The following is a 20,544-nucleotide window of genomic DNA, read 5'->3' on the forward strand; positions in this document are numbered from 1 at the left end:
TTCCTCCCGCCATTCTCATGCCAAATGAGTCACTTTTAATAGAAGGTAAATAACTGCATTTTCTTATTGCGAACTACTATGAGTATGCCCCTTTCTATATCAACAATCCCTTATCAAATCTATGCAAAGGAAAAACATTTTTCCAACCCGATCATACATCAATTACAGAATCTTAAAAATTCAAGGATTGACACACCATTATACTACTATTTTACTCGCTGACTCAAAGTCTCCCACAAATCATGTTTTAAGTTGTCTGTTGTACAAAGCCCCACACTGTGTTAGCAACCGAGACAAGATTTCTCAATGGTGAAACTCACATACATAAACCACCATTATCAACTTATAGCACAATACAGACACTTACCCGCTATTACGTTCAATAACATCATCAAGACATCAACAGATGCATCCAACATCTTAATCATTGAGGGATGAATGAACATGGTGATTAATGAAATACCTTCAGGATATCTGGACTACATTCAGAAGTCATAACACATCAATTAAGATCTGTAGGGAGGTGAATTGATTAACATATGCACATGTAAACAAAAGAGGCTGCTATATACCTGCAAGAACTGTGTAGGCTGGGTATTCCTAATTTATGAAGAGAGTCATAGCTTATGAAGGAATTCTGCAACAATAGAGAAACAGTATGAGAATGTACAATTATAATACAATAGTAATTCATCAATCATCAGCAAGTACAAAAGTAGAGGTTCCCATTTATCTAATTTGTCTTCTATACCGTTCTTTCAGAAACTAAAAGCAATACAAAAACGTAATAGTTACACCCAATTGAGTTGATCTCCATAAGTTCGAGAATAGTGACATATTACTCCTTGTGTCCCAAAGCAGGATCTGCACCCGTCTAGACACAAGAAACTAAAGAGGGGTAAGTGGAGACAAATTAATAAGAAAGGAGAAAAAAATGAGTGGCGTACATTAGAACAAAACAGACAAAAAAAGTTTCATAAAACAAAGTGTGAACCTTGTCGTGGTGGGAGGACCTAAAGCGAAAAGTGTGAACCATAATCTAGGACATAGGGAGTACTCCATACATATAACGCTACAAATCACGCCTGGTATATTTTCTTAGAAAGCTATGTAATTGCTTACCTTTGGGGACAAATGACTGCTTTTTTCAAACCAGTATCCACAGGCTTATCCACCATTGTTACGTACTCATCATAACCTGAAAAGCCAGTAGCATAGCTCGTCTTTCCGTTGATCTTAGCCTGCATGCCCCCAACAACAGTCTTGATATACCCGATAATTTTTCAACATAAACAGAAATAGATTATGTAGTAACACCAGCAATTTAAATACAATATGTGTTCCAAATCTACCTCTTCAAGCACATGAGTCAAAGTCAAATTTGAGTAGTTAATTGACGCCTTTGGAGAAGTAATATCTTCGGCATCGGATCTTGACTCGGCAGTTATGTGTCACTTTCTTTTAACTGCTTCATAACAAAAGCATCACATAACAAAAAATAATAAACAAACTCACATCAATGAAGGTACCCATTTTCAAGCTTATGAATGGGCTCACCATTGGCAATTGTGGCTTCGCATAAGCAACAACCTTTCCATCAGTATTCAGGGCTTTGACAACTTATCTTGCACGCCGTGCCTCCCCATTAAGAACCATCTGCATGAAAATAAATATAAAAAAATAGCAACAAAAAAAAGGATTCAGGGTTATGTGATGAATTACCTAAAAGATAAAAATAAAACCTTCAAAGAAAGACGGAAGACAGTGAATTCATTAAACAGATGACAGACCTTCAATATCTCAGGCCCAGGTGACCCTTATCAGACAGAAGACACCCTCCTTGGTCAGAACAAGAGCACGTACCACAAAGAAATCCGACAACTCACTGCATACGACAATTACCAAATTATTAGACAAGCTACCTCTAGAACAGAATAATACAAAGGCATGTCATGCAATGACTACACTCCACCTCGACAAAATGTTGCTTAAATTTTCAACAATTAAATAATTAAGAGAACTTGTAGAAATTGTAGGTCTGTCAGATAAGGAATTGAAATCAACCCTGACAAATGATAAACAAACTACCTACCATCAATCACTCCAAGTAGCCTACTTTGGAACTTGGTACCAAGAACCTACAACATATTTTCACATGATTATGAATTAGTAAGTTGCTTCGGTGGGAAGGTGAAACTTTATAATACATGAATCTTTGAGGTGGTTTTTGGATCTAAGAAATTATTTATAGAGTTTCATAGAAGCCTAAATCCAGGGCCCGCGTTGACAATAAACATTTGGTAAAGTGTCTGCACATATAAAACCGTCACAATGACAGTCAGTAGATGGCAAGAAGCTGATCATTTGGTCTATAAGTTAAACTCGCTGAATAGAAGTTATTAATGTCTAATACTCTGATGCATACCTCAGGATAATAATCACCATCAATCTTCTGAAGCTCCTGTATCAGATTATTGGCAGACTTTGTGAAGTTTTTCAAACCCTTCACACACCAAACAATAATATACAATCAAAAGCTAACCAATATGTCAACGACCAACTCAGTACTCACCACAACATTATTCGAATATAAATATTCCAGATAACATACCACACCCTGGACACCTAATATGGTTGTGCTCGAATCTATGTGATGTTTTGCAGCAATGCTGCAAAACTCCAGATATACACGATTAAAAGGAGGGTCAAACCAAAAAAAGGCACAAGAAAAAGAAAAACAAAGAAAGCTGAAAAAAATGCAGTGGAGCAGGTAAGCTCAAAACGAAGAACAGAGGATAAAAAGATGTTTAAGTAGCGTATAGAGCAAAACCCTAGATCGAAAAATATGGCCTAATCTCAAAGCAAAACCCTAAAGTATACATCATCAAATGAGTAACAAACAATGGCTTGAAAACGCAAAGCGCCCGATAATATAGATGTACTATCAATAAAAGTAAAATATCGAACCAGCAAACAACCCATGTTAAACACACAAAGGTAACCAAGAATAAGCATTCCATAATCATCAAGAAATTCAAATTAGAAGGCAACCTAGTTCAAATAAGCAAGCCAAAATATGACTTGGATCAAACGGAACTAAATCATGAACACCAGTCAATTATCCACTACAAGTTGATCAAACCAAATCATGAACACAAGTATATTCACTAAAAGCGAACCGGAGAACGAAACCATGCCTTAAACTGCCAAACAACGTCACTACTCTAACTACACTTCAAGCAATAACTATTAATTAAAGTGGTAACCTTAAATTATTTAAATTACCTCACAATCAATAAGCCAGCTCATCAATAGGCAACATTTAGAAAGGAAATTACAATAATGAACAGGGGAACTCACAATAACTAACTCTATACAACTTAACACATACCAAAGAGCCCAGATGATCGTATGCATCAATTATAACCCAGAAACTAAACCCTAAGTTATGTAAATTAGATTAGTGGATGAAGAAAAGAAAAAAAACTAACCTTATATCCCGGGCCGACTTTCAGTAAAGGAAGCATAAGCGCAATGCTTACCGTCCATTCCATATTTACCAGGCAACTACTCAGTTTAGCTCTTCCATGATTGTTTTATCAACGTAAGCCAACCAATATTTTATCCTAATGCAAAAAATGTAATAAAGGTGCAAAACATCAAAAACCACAATAAAAGAAATTCAAAAGACGCCTAAATAGTCCTGGTAGCTAGGACGTACTTATCCTTTGTTTACTTGGATCAAACCCAACCATATAAAGCATGCACACTGACTTCCAAAAATCAGTAAGAACCATAACTTTCCCATTAAGCTCATCTTCCTAGTCAATTGTGCATCAATTATTCACATATGAACCCATTTATTCATTTTGTAGGTGATGAAATATTAAGAACTTACATCACATAAAATGTATGAAGGGGGTGAGATCAAAGACCTTACCACAATCAATGCAACATCAGGCTTCGACTTTATCTCTTCTTCATAGAGAATGGTAAAAGAGAAAAGTAAGACCTAAGAGCAAATTCAGTGTACCATGATTAGTAGATACAACTAACGAATCATTGTCATGAACCAATTATAATGCAAAAACTAAAGTATGGTTTGCTGATGACAAACAGTGAGCTATTAAGTACAAATCCATGTTGAATTGCAACAATGAATGGTAGCCTTGAAATACAGAGATAGTTCAAAACTATCAAATTTACAGTACGACATGATCAAAAAAATACATCCCCATCGTAGTAGTATACGGAAATAGTGACCGCTAACCTCATACTTTATTGTATAAGAGAAGCTCCTAACCCAATAATTTAACGAAACGAATCATGGACCAACACCTACTGGTGATCACCTTCAGAAGTCTACAGAACTACCCATATTACAAACTTAGATAAAGTCATTCACCCAAAAAAAATGCGAATCATAATCAAATAGCTACTCACAAGTCAGTTATCCAAACACAAACTTAAACAACAAATCTTGAACCAGCCAATAAAACCAGAGCTAAACGGATAAAAAAATGAACCATAAAACCTCAAATACCATTAATTGATCAAAATAATAAAATAAAATAAAATCAAACGGAAAAGGCTAAAGTGAATAAAACAGAATCGCCGATAGAAGATCACTTCGAACCATGCTCACACTAAATGTGGTATTTGTTTACAACTCTGGACTGACCTCCATACGAACATACTGTCTTAAAATACTGTAAGTGCTTTTTAGCTAACCAAATTATGCAATCAATTTTAACCTTTAAAAATGGCCAGAACCTTGCATGCAAATAAATGTGTAAACCCAAAGACTAAACCCTAAATTTTTAAATTAACTCACGATCAAAAATCACAGTAATAGAGGGATCCAAGCACGCAAATAACCCAGAAAGTTTAATTGCCCCAAATGAATGCATTCAAGCACTCTAATAAACTTTTAAAAACCCCAAATCATTGCATGCAATCAATTAAAACCCAAAAAACCAACTAAAAATTATTTGCAAATAATATAATAACTCACAATCAACACATATAGGAAGAAAATCATAATAATGAACATGACAACTTGCCCTGCTATATGTTCTTTCAGCCAGACTGAATTCGTGACGGCCATTGCTGTCGATCTCATAAGTGAGATGCTTTCTCGTAATATATAAATAAAAAAGGGAATAATGGCGATTGTATAAATAAAAAACGGGAATATTGGCGATTGTAATGACGATTGTTGTTTTGGCTAGATTTAGGGTCAGGATTTTAAAAAGGGAGATTATGCCATAGTTGATTGCTTTTGATAAAAGAAGAAATTAGCAAAAGAAAAGAAATCCACAGAAGAAAGTAGAAACCAGAGAAATGGAAAATGAGGAAAGGGGATATGAGCCTTCGAGAGGAAATGAGGGGAATGAGATGAAGATGAGTAAATTAACCCAAAAAATGGCACGGAAGTAATATAGGAATAAAAGGGGGGCATAATGGGCAGAATAGCTAAATGATACTGTTACAGTTACAGTAACCATACCTTGGGTTTTTTAAAGAGTATGGATATGGAAAAAAAAATTATAAAGTTGTAAAAAGGTTACACCAATGTATTTGGACGTCAATTTTTCTTCATCATTTACCTCAAAAAATGTATGCAATGTATCTAGGATATTCTTATTAGAAGTTAATGTGGATTGTGGTCACATAATTCATGGTATTTAGTTAGTAATTAATGAATTATGTTAAATTAGTGACTCTTAATATGTCTTGGGTAATACTGTTTTATAAATATATTTTAATTTTAATTAACAAATGAAAGATTAAGTATTGGATAATAATTATATTCCATATAGAAGGTAAGAATTCTTCCTTTTTTTTTTCCTATTACTTTTACCGCTAATTCTTTTCTATGTATGCATTTAGTAATTGATCGATTACAAAAGTAAATAGAGAGGGAGAAGGCATTGGAGTTTTATTCTAATATTCAACAAGTGTTTACATTGAATGAAAAAGTCATTCCCTAGATAGATCAAGAATGCCATAAATTAGTGAAAAATTAGAATATTTCAAGTATTTTATTGGTTCTTCAAATGTTTGCTTATGGAGTAGGTAAAGTATTTACATGATTAATGTGTAAGTGAACTGTTTATATTAACAAGAAGTTGAGATGGTTGATTATCAAAATTTCTAGACAAGTAGATAACTGTCATTATTGTAAAACATATTTTCATGATGGTTAAATCTAAAAAAGATTTTGATACCGCAATTTCAATTTCCTATGAGTTTTAATGGTGTAGTAAATGATCAAATTATTAAAATGTATAACTATCTTAGTTTTCAGTGCGCCGTGAATTGATAGTGTTGTCAGATTTCACGTTAAATATACTTCACTCAAATCATGATAGTAATAAGGCTACTCAATTTTTCTCATCCTACCCAAACAAATAAGCACGGTTTAGTTTTCAGTAATCAAGTTATATTTGATTTTTCTCAAAAAAATGTATCAATTTGAGAAAAGTGTGTATTTATTGATTAACGAAAAATGAAGCTATTTTACGTTGCACTCCGGTGAGCTTCTAAAGATGTTTCTGGTAAAAAGGAACAGCTAAAATGACGTGTAGTAAAATATGAAGCATGAAGTTTAATAATTTACCAACCATTAATTAAACTACCGAATTTCACTTTAATATTTAAAGCGACCCGTCCTTTTTGCACGGGTACAAAAACTAGTTACATTATGAAAAACCAATCTGAGCCAACCATAAACATGGTACCTTATTCTTCAAATTCCATCTCTGATTTTGAAATCTGAACCTAATACTCTTCTGCGGCTCTTGAGTAAGGAAGGCCGGATGTGGGAGCACATTGTAAATTCTGCATTTATTTCGGGCCAACCAAATAAGATAGATCAAAGCACAGACTGGAGCACAGATAAGTTTCTTTTGCATCAATGACTTACATCTCAGTTGCAGGCACCATTGAACTGGATCACACACCAGAACCTGCACCCCTAACCATACATTTACTCTGTCCAAACAAGCTCTGTTGTATAGGCACTCGAAGAATAAGCGAGAATGAGTTTCAGAGTGCACCATACACATATCACACCCAGTTGCCACAGCCATACCAAAATGACTTAATCTGACTTTAGTCAATAACCTGTTCTGAACATACATCCAAGCAATGAAGCTATGCTTAGGTACGTTCAGTCTATTCCACACCACAGGCACCCAAGGTACCTGAATTTGAGCCCCCAAAACCCATTCATAACCAGAGACAGTAGTACACCTACCACCATTCATACTCTACTAATCCTGCACATACCCTGGCTTCAACATACAATTCTTTGATTTTACATATTTTTCTCCAAGTCCAGCTAGAGTTCAAGGAAGGCTTATAAGAAAGCCAGTCCTGACCTTTAATATAAATGTGATTGAGCCACTTGATCTAGAGATGGTCAGCCTTAGAGACAATCCACCAACAATATTTGCCAATCATAGCTTGATTCCATACTTTGCTTTGAATCACCTTACAGACCCTCTCCCATGACACTGGAGGCACCTTAAGAAATTCCTCAGATCCTGCCCACAGGTAATTTCTACAGATATTCATCATTTTAGTAATCACAGTGGTGGGTATAACAAAAATTATGGACCAATAAGACTGCAACTAAGACAACACACTTTGAACTATGACCAGTCTGCCTGCATAGCCCAACTTAAAAGCACCCAAGCTTCTTATTCTGCCCACAAGCTTCTCCACCAGTCTGCTACAATCCCCCACTGCAATTCTCTTATAAGAGATAGGTATGCCTAAGTATCTAAAAGGGAACACCCCTTCATGAAACCCAAACATTGCCAAAATAGCATGTGCACTGCCCTGTCTAATAGCATTTACATAGATATCAGACTTATCCTTATTAATTTACAAACCATAGGCCTCACAAAATGTAGCAAAAGCCTTAAGTAACACAAGCACTGGGTTTTCATCCCCTTTACGGAAGAAAAGCATGTCATCAACAAAGTATAGATGACACAATTTTAGAGTCTTGGACAGAGGATGAAATTTAAATCCATTTCTACCAGTGAACACATTCAGAATTCTAGTTAAATATTCCATGCAGATAGTGAAGAGTAGAGGTGACATAGGATCACCCTGCCTTATCCCTTTTTGTCCCTTAAAAAAGCCAAATGTTGAGCCATTCAAAGAGATTGAGAAAGAAGGGGTGGTGATACACTTTATTATCCACCCAATGACAGTATTAGGAAATCTTAAAGCTTTCAGCATGTGTTCAATAAACTCCCATTCTATTGAGTCATAAGACTTCTTCAAATCCACTTCTATCATACATCTAGGTGAACAACTCTTCCTATTATAAAGTCTCACATGATCTTGACAAATCAATATGTTATCAACAATGTCTCTCCCTTTGATAAAAGCACTCTGGTTATCACTAATAATATCTGGCAGAACTCGAGAAATTCTAGTACTCATAATCTTTGTGATACACTTATATAATACATTACAATATGCAATGGGTCTAAAATCAGAGACAGCCACAAGTCTATTTTTCTTAGGTATTGAAGAGTCTATCACAGTCGAAATACTCGAGAGGGGGGGGGGGTGAATTGAGTATTTAAAAACTTATGCCCACTTTTTATTTTATGTCAATGCAATTAATTACTTAAAGTTTATTGATTAAACTTTAATTAATTAACTAAGTGTTTGTGAACGTAATGAAATGAATAGAAACGAAAACTGCAAAGACACACGATTTTGAAGTGGTTCAGCTTCACACGTCGAAGCCTACGTCCACTATTCTCGATTAATAATTTTAGTACCTTTCTCCGGATTACAAAATTATCAACCCAACTCGTATAACTAACTCTAGTTATAACTCAATTTGAATATCACTAGATATTCGATTTGACTATCTTAAGTTACTAAGAAAGCACTTGATTGTTCTTCTAAGTGTTCACACAGTTTGAACGAGTAAGAAACAATATGAAGTACTATTATCTTATAACGTAACCTTAAGAATAATATGCAAATTAAAGAGCACGACTTTTCGTAAAGATTTTCAAATGCAAAACAATAAAAGAACTGATTAGAAATAAACTCAAAATTGTTTACAAGGAATTTTGTATTTCAAAAAGCTTATTTTTAATGAACAACTATCATGTGTATTTATAGTAGAGAGGAAGATTAGGGTTTAAATCGAAACCCTAATGGATGCCGTGAGATAGATAGATTATTTCGCAAGAAAAATAAATCTTATCTCTTCCTTAATTTAATCCATGAGATAATTTAACTTTAGCAAATAAGATAAAAGTAGATCTTATCTTACCTTAATTTAATCTCTATGATTTTCAGATAAGTAAACAAATTAAATCAAATATATATTTAAGATATGAGAATATCTTGTAAAAATATTATTAGATTTAATTGGATAGATTACTTGTACTAGAGGACTCACGAAACCAAGACGACTCAAGGCCGTGTGGCCGAACCCTTGGCCGTGTCCAGCTAGGTAGAAAATCCACTCCTTGGATTAGGGTTAGGTCAAATAATCTAGCAAACCCTAGGTAGCATGACGACCCATAAGCCGTTTTACTAACCAATAGAGAAATACAAATTATTCATTATAACAACCCATATTTTATCTCTACCATATACACACATGATTTTGAAACACATTTGAAGAATTTTATCTTTTGAAAATGATTTTAAAATTATTAAAATCGTGCCATAAAATTGCTACTCAAAGTTATAGTAGAAACAGCTATAACCTTAAGTCTGGTAAGTAAAGTTATAGGTGAGATAGCTATAACTTTACTTTCCCAATATTTCTTCTTAAGATACCGTTACTAGATGAAGACCTATACTAGCTAATCTTCCTGGAGATCTTCAGTAAAGGATCTTCTCTTTATCTTGATCATAAGCTCTTCATCTTGAGCTTGTTATAGACTTGATCGAGCCTTTTTGCTTGAGTGATCATCATACTTGAAACTTGTTACAGTTACTATGACGCTTTAAGAATCTTCAATGTTATAGCTCAAGCTGCTATAACATTACTTGAACGATGCTTCACAAATCTTCAATGTTATAGCCAAGGATGCTATAACATTACTTGATAAACTTGTAAACCTAAGTCAATCTAACAAAGACTAAACAAACGATTACGAGCAAGAGTATATATAAAATGAAGCACACACTTGTCATTATCAAAACTTAATCATATATCTATATGGTCCAACAAATTCCCCCTTTTTGATGATGACAAGTCTCTTACGATTTGTGACTAAGTGTAAGTTCCCCCTCAACATAATACCATAAAAGTCATGGTCAGTTGAACGCAAGAACAAACCACTTATATACAAAGTATAGCATCTAAGGACCTTAAGAGATTAAAGGTTCTGACAAGGAGCAAGCTAAGGCAAATACTTAAGTCACGATCATTTTCTTCCCCCCTCTTGACATCATCGAAAAGACGAGAAAAGACATGAAACAACTAGAATAATATAGATCGAGACACGCATTAATCATGCAAAGAAAGATTATAAAACGAGAAAGTAATCTACGATAAGCATGCCAAATATAACATATGTCTACTACAAACCAAGCAGTCTAATGCCAAAGGGCCGAATGATTTAACAAGTTTTAATGCCTAATGGGCCGAATAGTAAAGTAAGCCAAAATAGGCCGAATTAGACATAAATCCAAAATATAAAGTCTAATAAAAAGAAAGCAAGGAAAGGATTGTGGCGAGTTTAAGGATAGTCGCGTTTCACGACATTCGGGTTCACATAACCGGGACGAGTCCTAAACTCAAGAGAGTCAAGACGATCAAAGCACGACCGGACATGGTTAGCTTGTGCCGTGAGGCACGTCTCAAAATTGAGCACCTTTAAGGACAAGGCTTTAGTAGCCTCGTAAATGACCCCCATATCCTCATGCATAGCCTTCCCTTCACGCCAAATCGCCCCTCCTTGACTAGCCAAATTAGCCAATGACCCGGAATAACGAACGCACTCCTTAGCCGCTCTAGCCGCATCACGAGCCATAGCATCAACACGAGCTTCCAACCCATGCAAATAAGCTAGGACCTCGGCATTACCCGAACCATTCGAAACCGAAGCCCCATTCTTTTCTTTACCCAAACCCGAGACCAACTCCGCAATCAACTTGTTTTGAGCATCTAATTTTTCACAAATACTCGCCATAAACGAGTCCAACTTTTTTTCCACAACCGACATCCCATCCGAAGTCTTCTCCACCACATTACCCTTAGCCATGAAAACCAAGTCGGGTCCAATTGCGCCAATTTTCATGAATTGAAGATGAGTGTCACACATCTCATCCTTGACCATGACGCCATAGCTAGTAGGACCGACAACCCCTTTATGTACTAACAATCGAGAAATCCACATTCCAAAAGGTAAATCCAAAGTGGTGTACAATTTTTCCTCGGTGACGGAAATACTAGTTTGGATAATCCGATGAAAAACAAGTCGGGGTAGACTAACCTTGGTTCCTTCGAGCCACTTTGAGACCAAAACCATTTCATAACTTGACAACTTATCACGACCACCTCTCCTCGGGACAACCGTATTCCAAAGAAAATTTAGGAAAAATTTCAACTTAGGATTAAACGGCCCCGCTAACATATTACTCGACCCCGTAGCACCATCATCAAAAGACCTTTTAGTTTTGAGCTTCTCTTCCTCCGTCACATCCCTCCATTCCACACTCGGGTTGATTTCGATCCCATCATCAGGGACCGAAAACAGAGTACAAAAATCGTCAAAAGAGATGGTGACTTCAGACTCATTGACCATTGCATGCAACATGTTATTCCTCATAGAAACCAAAGAATAAAACTGGATTACCTCTATCGGATATACGGGACCGATGAAAGAGCTAACCTTTTTCCACTCTTGATAGGTTAAGAAATCTTTGAAAAATTGTAAAGCTTCAATTTTTTCCATACCACTTTTCGGAATAAGACCGTCCTCCATGAATACCGTATCTCATAACACGGTTTACCCGAGTCCTTTCATCAGCGGTAAGCCGAACCTTATCCAGACCCGTCAATGTTGCATTCGGCATGTAATCACGAAACATAGCTCTTTGAGGACCATCTTGATTGACCACTATCTCGGTTTCTTCAACCGAACCCTCAAAACCAACAACCTTCTTCTTACCCTTGTTAAGCTTTCATCATTTCCCTTCTAGGTTAGGATCAACCCGGTTATGATCGGGATTGGTAGGCTTATGGCTTGGTTGAGGTGAGGGAGTTTTGGTAAGAGTAAAGGATTTGTTGCATGGTGGCTTAGATAACCCGGTCCGAGTTGTGGACCGAGTTAAGGGAGAGTGGAGGCGAGTTGAAGGAGGTGTCATGATGATGATTAATTTTTGGAGGTTGAGTGTGGAAAAGTATTGAGATAGGTAAATTTTTTGAGAGTTGTGAGGTGATGGTGACGGATAGAGGTGGGGTATTTATGGGTTTGATCAAAGTAAATTATGGTAAGTTGAGTTTGTGTGGGATTAGGAAAGGGAGTAGGGTAGCGTGTAGGATTAGGCAAGTGGATTTTGTGGGATTTTTATTTATTTATTTACTTACCAAATTTTATAGAAAGTTTAGGAGATATTAGTTAGGGTAAATCTTTTGTGAGATATGGTAAGATAAAATTTGACAAAAGATAGAATTATAGAGGAATTTTCGGTAAGGAGATATAACAGATAAAATTTGTTACCGACTTTAAGGTTCGTAATAGAGCATAAGATATACATGACTAGCAGATGGAATATTCTCGTAATATAATATAACATTTAACACAAATAAACTTGCAACGAAACATACGGACATAGTTATACAATCTCGTCAAATCTAGTCAGTCATACGGAAAATAAAATATTTGTGACAAGTTTAGTTGCCACCAATTAAACCAATTTCCAACCGTAAAATCTCAAAACGTTCTCTAGCCAATGCTTTGGTAAAAATGTCAGCCCATTGTTTTTCTGTACTACAAAATTCCAGTCTTATGTTGCCCTTATCTACATGGTCACGTAGAAAATGGTGTCTAATGTCTATATGCTTAGTTCGTGAGTGCTACGCAGGGTTCTTAGATATAATTATAGCACTCGTGTTATCGCATAAAATAGGTATACATCCAACATTAACACCGTAATCACATAATTGTTGCTTAAGCCATAAAAGTTGAGAACATACCAGCCCAGCGGCAATGTATTCGGCTTCAGCTGTAGATAATGCAACGGAATTATGCTTCTTTGACCCCCATGTAATAATACACAGTCCAACAAACGTAGCTATGCCAGAAGTACTTTTTCTGTCAAGTGAACAACCTGCATAATCTGCATCTGAATACCCTATGAGATCGAAATTACACTCAATAGGATACCATAGATATAATTTAGATGTACCAATTAAATACTTCAAGATTCTCTTAACTGCAATCATATGCGATTCTTTAGGTCACGATTGAAATCGAGCATATACGCATACAATAAACATAATATCATGACGACTTGCAGTTAAATAAAGAAGTGAGCCAATCATACCTCGATAAGTCGTCTCATCGAAAGACTTACCGTTTTCATCCAAAGTCAACTTCTTATCTGTACCCATAGGAGTTGGCTTAGAATTAAAATTTTCCATACCGAATTTCTTGATTAGTTCCTTGATGTATTTTTGTTGGTGTATCATAATTCCTTCAGAAGTTTGTTGAATTTGGAGTCCAAGGAAGAACTTGAGTTCTCCCATCATGGCCATCTCGAATTCTGAGGTCATTAATTCTGAAAAATATTTACATAAACGATCATTAGTTGAACCAAAAATAATATCGTCAACGTAAATTTGTACAACTAATAAATCGGAATTCTCAGTTTTCAGAAATAAGGTTTTGTCGACAGATCCTCTTTTAAACCCACTTTCAAGTAGATATTTTGACAATCTGTCGTACCACGACCTCGGAGCTTGTTTCAAACCATACAAGGCTTTATCCAATTTGAAAACATAGTTTTGAAATTTGCTATCGAGAAATCCTGGAGGTTGCTCAACAAAAACCTCCTCATTCAAATAACCGTTAAGAAATGTTGTCTTAACATCCATTTGATAAAGTTTAATTCCTTTATGAGCAACAAATACTATTAATAATCTAATAGCCTCAAGTCTAGCTACAGGAGCGAAAGTCTCATCATAGTCAATTCCTTCTTGTTTATTGTACCCTTGTACAACCAATCTGACTTTATTTCGTATAATAACTCCTGTATCGTCCAGTTTGTTTCTAAAAACCCATCTTGTACCAATAACAGTTCGCTCTTTAGGTCTAGCAACCAAATGCCAAACTTTGTTCCGTTCGAACTGTTGAAGCTCTTCTTGCTTAGCAACGATCCAATCTGGTTCTGCAAGTGCTTCTTTGATATTTGTTGGCTCAATGGCTGAGAGAAAGGAGTAGAACGAGCAAAATTTGTTAAGTCTTCTACGAGTTCGAACACCTTCATTCAGACTTCCTAGGATGGTCTCCATTGGATGAGAGTCCTTATATCTCCATTTCTTAGAAACAGGAGGCACATCTTCATCTGAACTAGTCTCATCTTCTTCAAATGATTGGGGTTCAAGCCTTGTTCCCCCTGAATCCAATCCTGGGGTCATAACAGAATCAGGTATAACATTGGACTTAGTTCGTTGACTTGGAGTTGATGTTATAGCATCATCACCTATAACTTTATTCTCCAATTGCTTAGATTGAGAAGAGGTTTTAGTATCATCAACTAAACTCTCAGTTCTCTTTCCTTTATCGTTCGAAGGGCTTCCCTGTTCATCATTTGTGCCCTCAATTTCTTTATCCTCCTCATCCAATTCTGGAAGATCATCCCTGGATAGTCGGAAGTCCGGTTCGTTCAAATCTTCTTCCTCATCCTGTTCAGCTTTGTCAAATATATTATTCTCATCAAAAACAACATGAACACTTTCTTCGATGCATAAGGTTCTCTTATTGAAAACCTTATATGCTTTACTATGATTAGAATAACCAACAAACACCGCTTCGTCACTTCTGGGATCGAATTTGCTTAATCTATTTTTGCCATTATTATGGACAAAACATTTACTCCCGAAGCAACATAGATGTGATATGTTAGGTTTACGTCCCCTAAGAAGCTCATAAGTAGTCTTCTTGAGAATGAGTCTAATCAAAGCTCGATTATGAACATAGCATGCAGTGCTAACAGCTTCAGCCCAAAAATTGCGAGGTAGGCCGCTACATAACAACATCGTGCGTGCCATATCCTCCAATGTTCTATTCATACGCTCAACAACACCGTTTTGTTGTGGGGTTCATGGTGCCGAGAAGTTATGCCCAACACCATTCTCCCTATAGTATTCTATAAAAGCATGGTTATCAAATTCAGTGTCATGATCCGTACGAATACATACAAATTTGGATTTATATTTGTTTTGGGCAAGCTTCATTAGAACTGCAAACTCTTCGAAAGTTTCATCTTTTGAGCTGAGAAAGATTGGCCAAACATATCTAGAGTAATCATCAACTAAAACGCCACCTCTACTTCTTACCTTTATAGGGCCACATAGATCCATATGCACGAGTTCTAGTGGTTCATTGGTACTTACCATTCTCTTGGGTTTGAACGATGATCTCACATGTTTGCATCGAGCACACGAGTCACATAAAGTCTCTTGATCGAATTTGATTGAGGGAAGTCCTTCAACCAAATCCTATCTCTTTAGCTTATTCAACGTTGTTGAATTTATGTGAGCAAATATTTTGTGCCAAAGACACGGATCATCCGTTGTTACTTTCATGCATGTGAACGAATTAGTAGGAATATTATTTAGAGCAATCAAATAGACATTCCTTCTACGATGTCCCTCAAGCACAACACTACTTGTTCCTTCAATTATTATTCGACAAGAATCTAAATGAAAGACAACTTTATTTCCTTTGTCACATAATTGAGAGATACTCAGTAAATTATGCTTGAGACCACTAACAAGATAAACATCACTAATAGCATGAGAAGAAGATATTCCAACTTTACCAACACCGATAATCTTACCCTTATTGTTATCGCCAAATGTGACCTTACCTCCATCGAAGGGCTCAAGTGAAAGAAATAAATTTACATCTCCAGTCATGTGCCTTGAGCATCCACTATCAAGGTACCATAAGTTATTTTCTTTCACTACAACCTGCAAAATAATTAGAGCCAGCTTTTAGGTACCCAAGCTAAGTTGGGTCCTTTGACGTTAGTCACTCTAAAAACTAAATCTCTTCTGACACAAACCTTTTTAATAACTTTACATTTTGGAGGCAAATGGGTTTGTCTGGGAACCGTCTTGGTTTAAGTTCTGGGTTCCTCATGTCGTAGTCTTTCAGGTTGTTTTGGGGGAGCTTTGGTTTTGAAGGGCTCTTTAGGTTTAGGTGTTTGTTCTGATTTGGTAGCCTTCTTAAAATCAAAGCTCATATCATAGAACCAACGGTGATCATTGTTGCGTTCTTCATTTGTACTTGGTTCATATGGGGTACAATCATTATCCTCGAAAACAGTGTCAGAAGCTTTAACAAAGTTGATTCCTTTTCTTAAATCCTGAGCATGTTTGACACAGTTTTCTTTGATATGACCAGTATGACCACAGTAATTACAAATCAAGTATTCTGGTAGATTTGAATATTTTCTTCTTCTGAAATCTCGTTCGGAAGGGGTTGATTTGCATTTAGAGTGATCTCTACGACCATAGCACTCGTGCCCTAATCCTAATTTCATGTTATTATCTGATTGCTCAGTTAGGAAATTTAGGACACGTGTGCTACCTTCCCACTTTTCGTGAACCTTTCTAGCATGCAAGAGTAAGTCTTTTAAGGATTGTATCTCTTTGTTGCATTCGGAATGGTCTGACTCTATGACCTTGGGAGGATGAGTCTCTTCATAATTATCACGAAAGTTTTGGAATCTGTCATTGAGAACTTGTACCGTCTCGGTATGCGTTCTTTTAGTATTTGATAGAACGGTTTTAGATTCCTTTAATTGCTGAGTTAGAGATTCTATCTCCTTCTTTTGGTCTGAGATCACGGCTTCTCTAGCCGTAGCCTTTGACTCAAGCAGCTCTTTGACTTTCCTCAATTCCAAGGTTATAGCTTCACTAGCTGTAACTTTGGCTTGGAGATGCTTAATGTTGAGTTTCAGATCTGAGGTTATAGCTTCATTAGCTATAACTTTAGACTCAAGAGCCTTCTTCTCAGCATTTGTCATATCTGAAGTTGTAGCTATATTAGTTGTAACTTTAGATTTAAGCTTTTTGGCCTTTGCTTTAAGGAGATGATTCTCTTCATCAATATCGAGAATTTGTTCTTTTAAGTCTTTCAATTCCATATCTTGTTCGTGACACTTATCAAGAGATTGCTCAAAGTATTCAATTAAAGCATTCTTAGGCAATTTCTTAACACTTTTCTTAAGTTCAAGATAGCTTACCTCTTCTTCTTCTTCTGACTTGGAATCTCCTAGAAAGCAGCAGTAGGAGTCCACACTATCTCTATCATTGTCTGAAAAGAGGTCAAGACTGACGTTGCTTAGACATAGGTTAGCAACTTCTTCTTCTTATGATGCTTCGTCATCTTCAGTGTCGAGATCTCCCCAGCATGATGCCATCATTACTTTCTTGAATTCATTCTTGGTCTTCTGACGTTTTACTTTGTCTTTAATTTTATCCCATGTGGGACAATCCTTAATCATATGACTGGATTCTCCACACTTGAAGCATCCTCTGTTAGCAAACGTATTCTTAGACTCAGAAGTTTTCATATTATAGGACTTGTTGTTGTTAAACGATTTTGCTTGCTTATTTCTGAAGATGCGTTTATTAAATCGTTTAGCAAATAAAACCATTTCGTCCTCTATTTCAACATCTTCTTCTTCCTTAGCAGAAGCTTGTAGAGCCATGCTCTTATTGTTACTGGCCTCGGCCTCATCATCTTCCAAGACGAGTTCATGAGCCATGAGAGCACCAATAAGTTCTGCATAAGGTAGAGAAGTGAGATCTCTGACTTCTTCCATAACCGTGACCTTGGGACGCCATTTCTTGGTTAAACTCCTAAGTACTTTTCTAGCAATATCCTCGGAGTTAAAAGTTTTGCCAAGATTTTTAAGCTCATTGACTATGGTAGAAAATCGTGCTGACATGCTATCGAGTTATTCATTCTTTTCCATTTTAAACAGTTCATATTTTTGAATCAGCAAGTCAATACGATATTTCCCAATAGCTGACGTTCCTTTATAGGCTAGCTCAAGACCATCCCATATTTCCTTGGCCGAAGTGCAAGAAGAAAAACGATCGAATTCGGTCGATGTCATGCCGTTTTGTAACAGGCTTATCGCTTTCGAGTTTTTCTCAGCCTTCTTGTAATCAGCCTCAATATAGTCTTCTTCCTTTTTCTCATAGGCAGTGCCTTCCGAAGATGCGACCAAAATTTTGTGTGGTCCATTCTTAATAATCGTCCAGCACTCTCAATCATGTCCTTTTACGTAGTGTGTCATCATGTTTTTCCAAAGTCCATAATTCTTCCCATCAAAGATAGGACACTTAAGATACTTGGAATCCATTTCACACGTGTAAGGCAGCAGAATTAAAATAAAATAAAAAGATAAAAAGATAGACGGATCTAGCCTCTTTGCGGTTTAGGCAATAAAGAGCACGAGGCTCTGATACCAATTGAAGAGTCTATCACAGTCGAAATACTCGAGAGAGAGAGAGAGAGAGAGGGGGGGTTGAATCTATAAATATTATTAAAAGGCATCCTAAAAAGGCCAACTAGACAAAGCCACATGGGATGTGGAAAAGCCACATAGACATTCACATTGCCACGTTGGTTAAAATTGACACACGTCTACCCCCATCATTCTCCACGCAGACATCTATCTATACTATATAGTTAAAAAGTTATTTATATCATTTAATTTAATTTCACATGGCATCAACATTTAATATTTTATACCCCATTAATTTCTATTAATTTTTATCGATTATTTAATTATTTATTAATTATTATTAGATTATTGATTATTTGATATATTTTTTTTTTTAAAAATGAATGATTACTAAAAGTCCATACAAAAATGTCATTACATATTGTGTAACATACAAATAAAGAAAATCAAAATTAATAATTAGTATTCTTAAATAAAATGTATATATTCAAGATTTGATGAGCTAAAAAAACCAGAAAAATATGTAACTTACCAAAATTAACATTAAAGTTTCATAATTTACAATTATATTTCACATTTTAATTGAAATTTTGGAAGAGAACATATATGTTAGTGAATTGGTTAAATTTATTCATATTAACACAAATTTAAAAATTAAAGTATACATTTATTTCTTTCTTTAAAATCCATATAATCATAATATTATAAAAAGGTTAACATTGAGTGTATTTTTAAATGACATATGATATAACCACATGATTTCAAGAAGCCATATTACAAGTCTCATCATATCATAATTATTTTCTTTTATGTTCCCTAATATTTATTCTTACAATTACAATATTAGAAAAAATCAAAGAAGACAATAAACTTTTTATCTTCTTCCACTTTAATACTTTATTCAATTCACCACAAGCATTTAACTATACTTTTCATCTTCTTTCTTCCTAACTCATATCTCAAGTTCTTTTATAATGATTCATATTTTTAATTTACCTTGATTTTTTTTTTTAGAAATTTACTTTGAAACGTTTGATGATATTATGACTTCTTAATTACTACTTTTTTTCTTGAGATGATAATGTCTATTCCATGAGCACAATAATAGGCATGCATTTTTATTATAATTTTTTATTAGCCTACAACTCATTCGTTCTTCTCATGTTCTCTAATATAAGATTTTACTATATTGGTCAAACTCATTTGATAATATTTTAAATATACTCGGTATATCTTATGCAATATTGTAGTTCGTGTACAATTAATTTTGGCATAATACTAATTTGTACAATTGATTGAATTTTCAGGAGCATAACATACTTGGAGATCAATACGTGCAAATGACAATCGACAAGTATGTGGATTTTTTAAGAGGTAGCATGATGTTTCTCATTTTTTTCTTGAATTTTTTTTTTTTTGGAGATTTTTCTATTTTAATTATTAATACAAAACTCATTTGATAATATTTTACATATACTCGGTATATCTTGTGGAATTTTGCATTTCGTGTACAATTGATTGAATTTTTCAGGAGCATGACATACTTGGAGATCAATAAGTGCAAATAACAATCGATAAGTATGTGGATTTTGTAAGAGGTAGCATGATGTTTCTCATTTTTTCTTGGAAATTCTTTTTTTTGGAGATTTTCCTATTTTAATTATTAATACATGACAATCGGTGAGTACACAACACAATTTAAGAATTATCAATTTTTTTATTTCAGATATTAGTTCAATATCAGTTAACACGATATTTGATGTTGGAGGATGTGTTCATATGGATGATCAAATCTGAAGCCCTTGAATGGAGTAATCACAATATTGAGGA

At 35.3% G+C, this 20,544-nt stretch overlaps 2 long non-coding RNA genes across 2 annotated transcripts; both read right to left on the reverse strand.

Annotated features, from left to right (window-relative positions):
• Positions 1–366: 366 nt before the first annotated feature.
• LOC141609126 (uncharacterized) lies at positions 367–1,242 on the reverse strand. Its single transcript, XR_012527232.1, has 3 exons — positions 1,123–1,242; positions 573–637; positions 367–479 (listed from the first exon to the last, which is right to left on the reverse strand). It is a non-coding gene; the product is annotated as an uncharacterized LOC141609126 (long non-coding RNA).
• A 138-nt stretch (positions 1,243–1,380) lies between these two features.
• LOC141609125 (uncharacterized) lies at positions 1,381–2,138 on the reverse strand. Its single transcript, XR_012527231.1, has 4 exons — positions 2,093–2,138; positions 1,791–1,885; positions 1,558–1,656; positions 1,381–1,465 (listed from the first exon to the last, which is right to left on the reverse strand). It is a non-coding gene; the product is annotated as an uncharacterized LOC141609125 (long non-coding RNA).
• Between the last annotated feature and the right edge of the window lie 18,406 nt (positions 2,139–20,544).

Source organism: Silene latifolia, chromosome 10 (assembly GCF_048544455.1).
Source record: "Silene latifolia isolate original U9 population chromosome 10, ASM4854445v1, whole genome shotgun sequence".
In the NCBI taxonomy this organism is placed as follows: Eukaryota; Viridiplantae; Streptophyta; class Magnoliopsida; order Caryophyllales; family Caryophyllaceae; genus Silene; species Silene latifolia.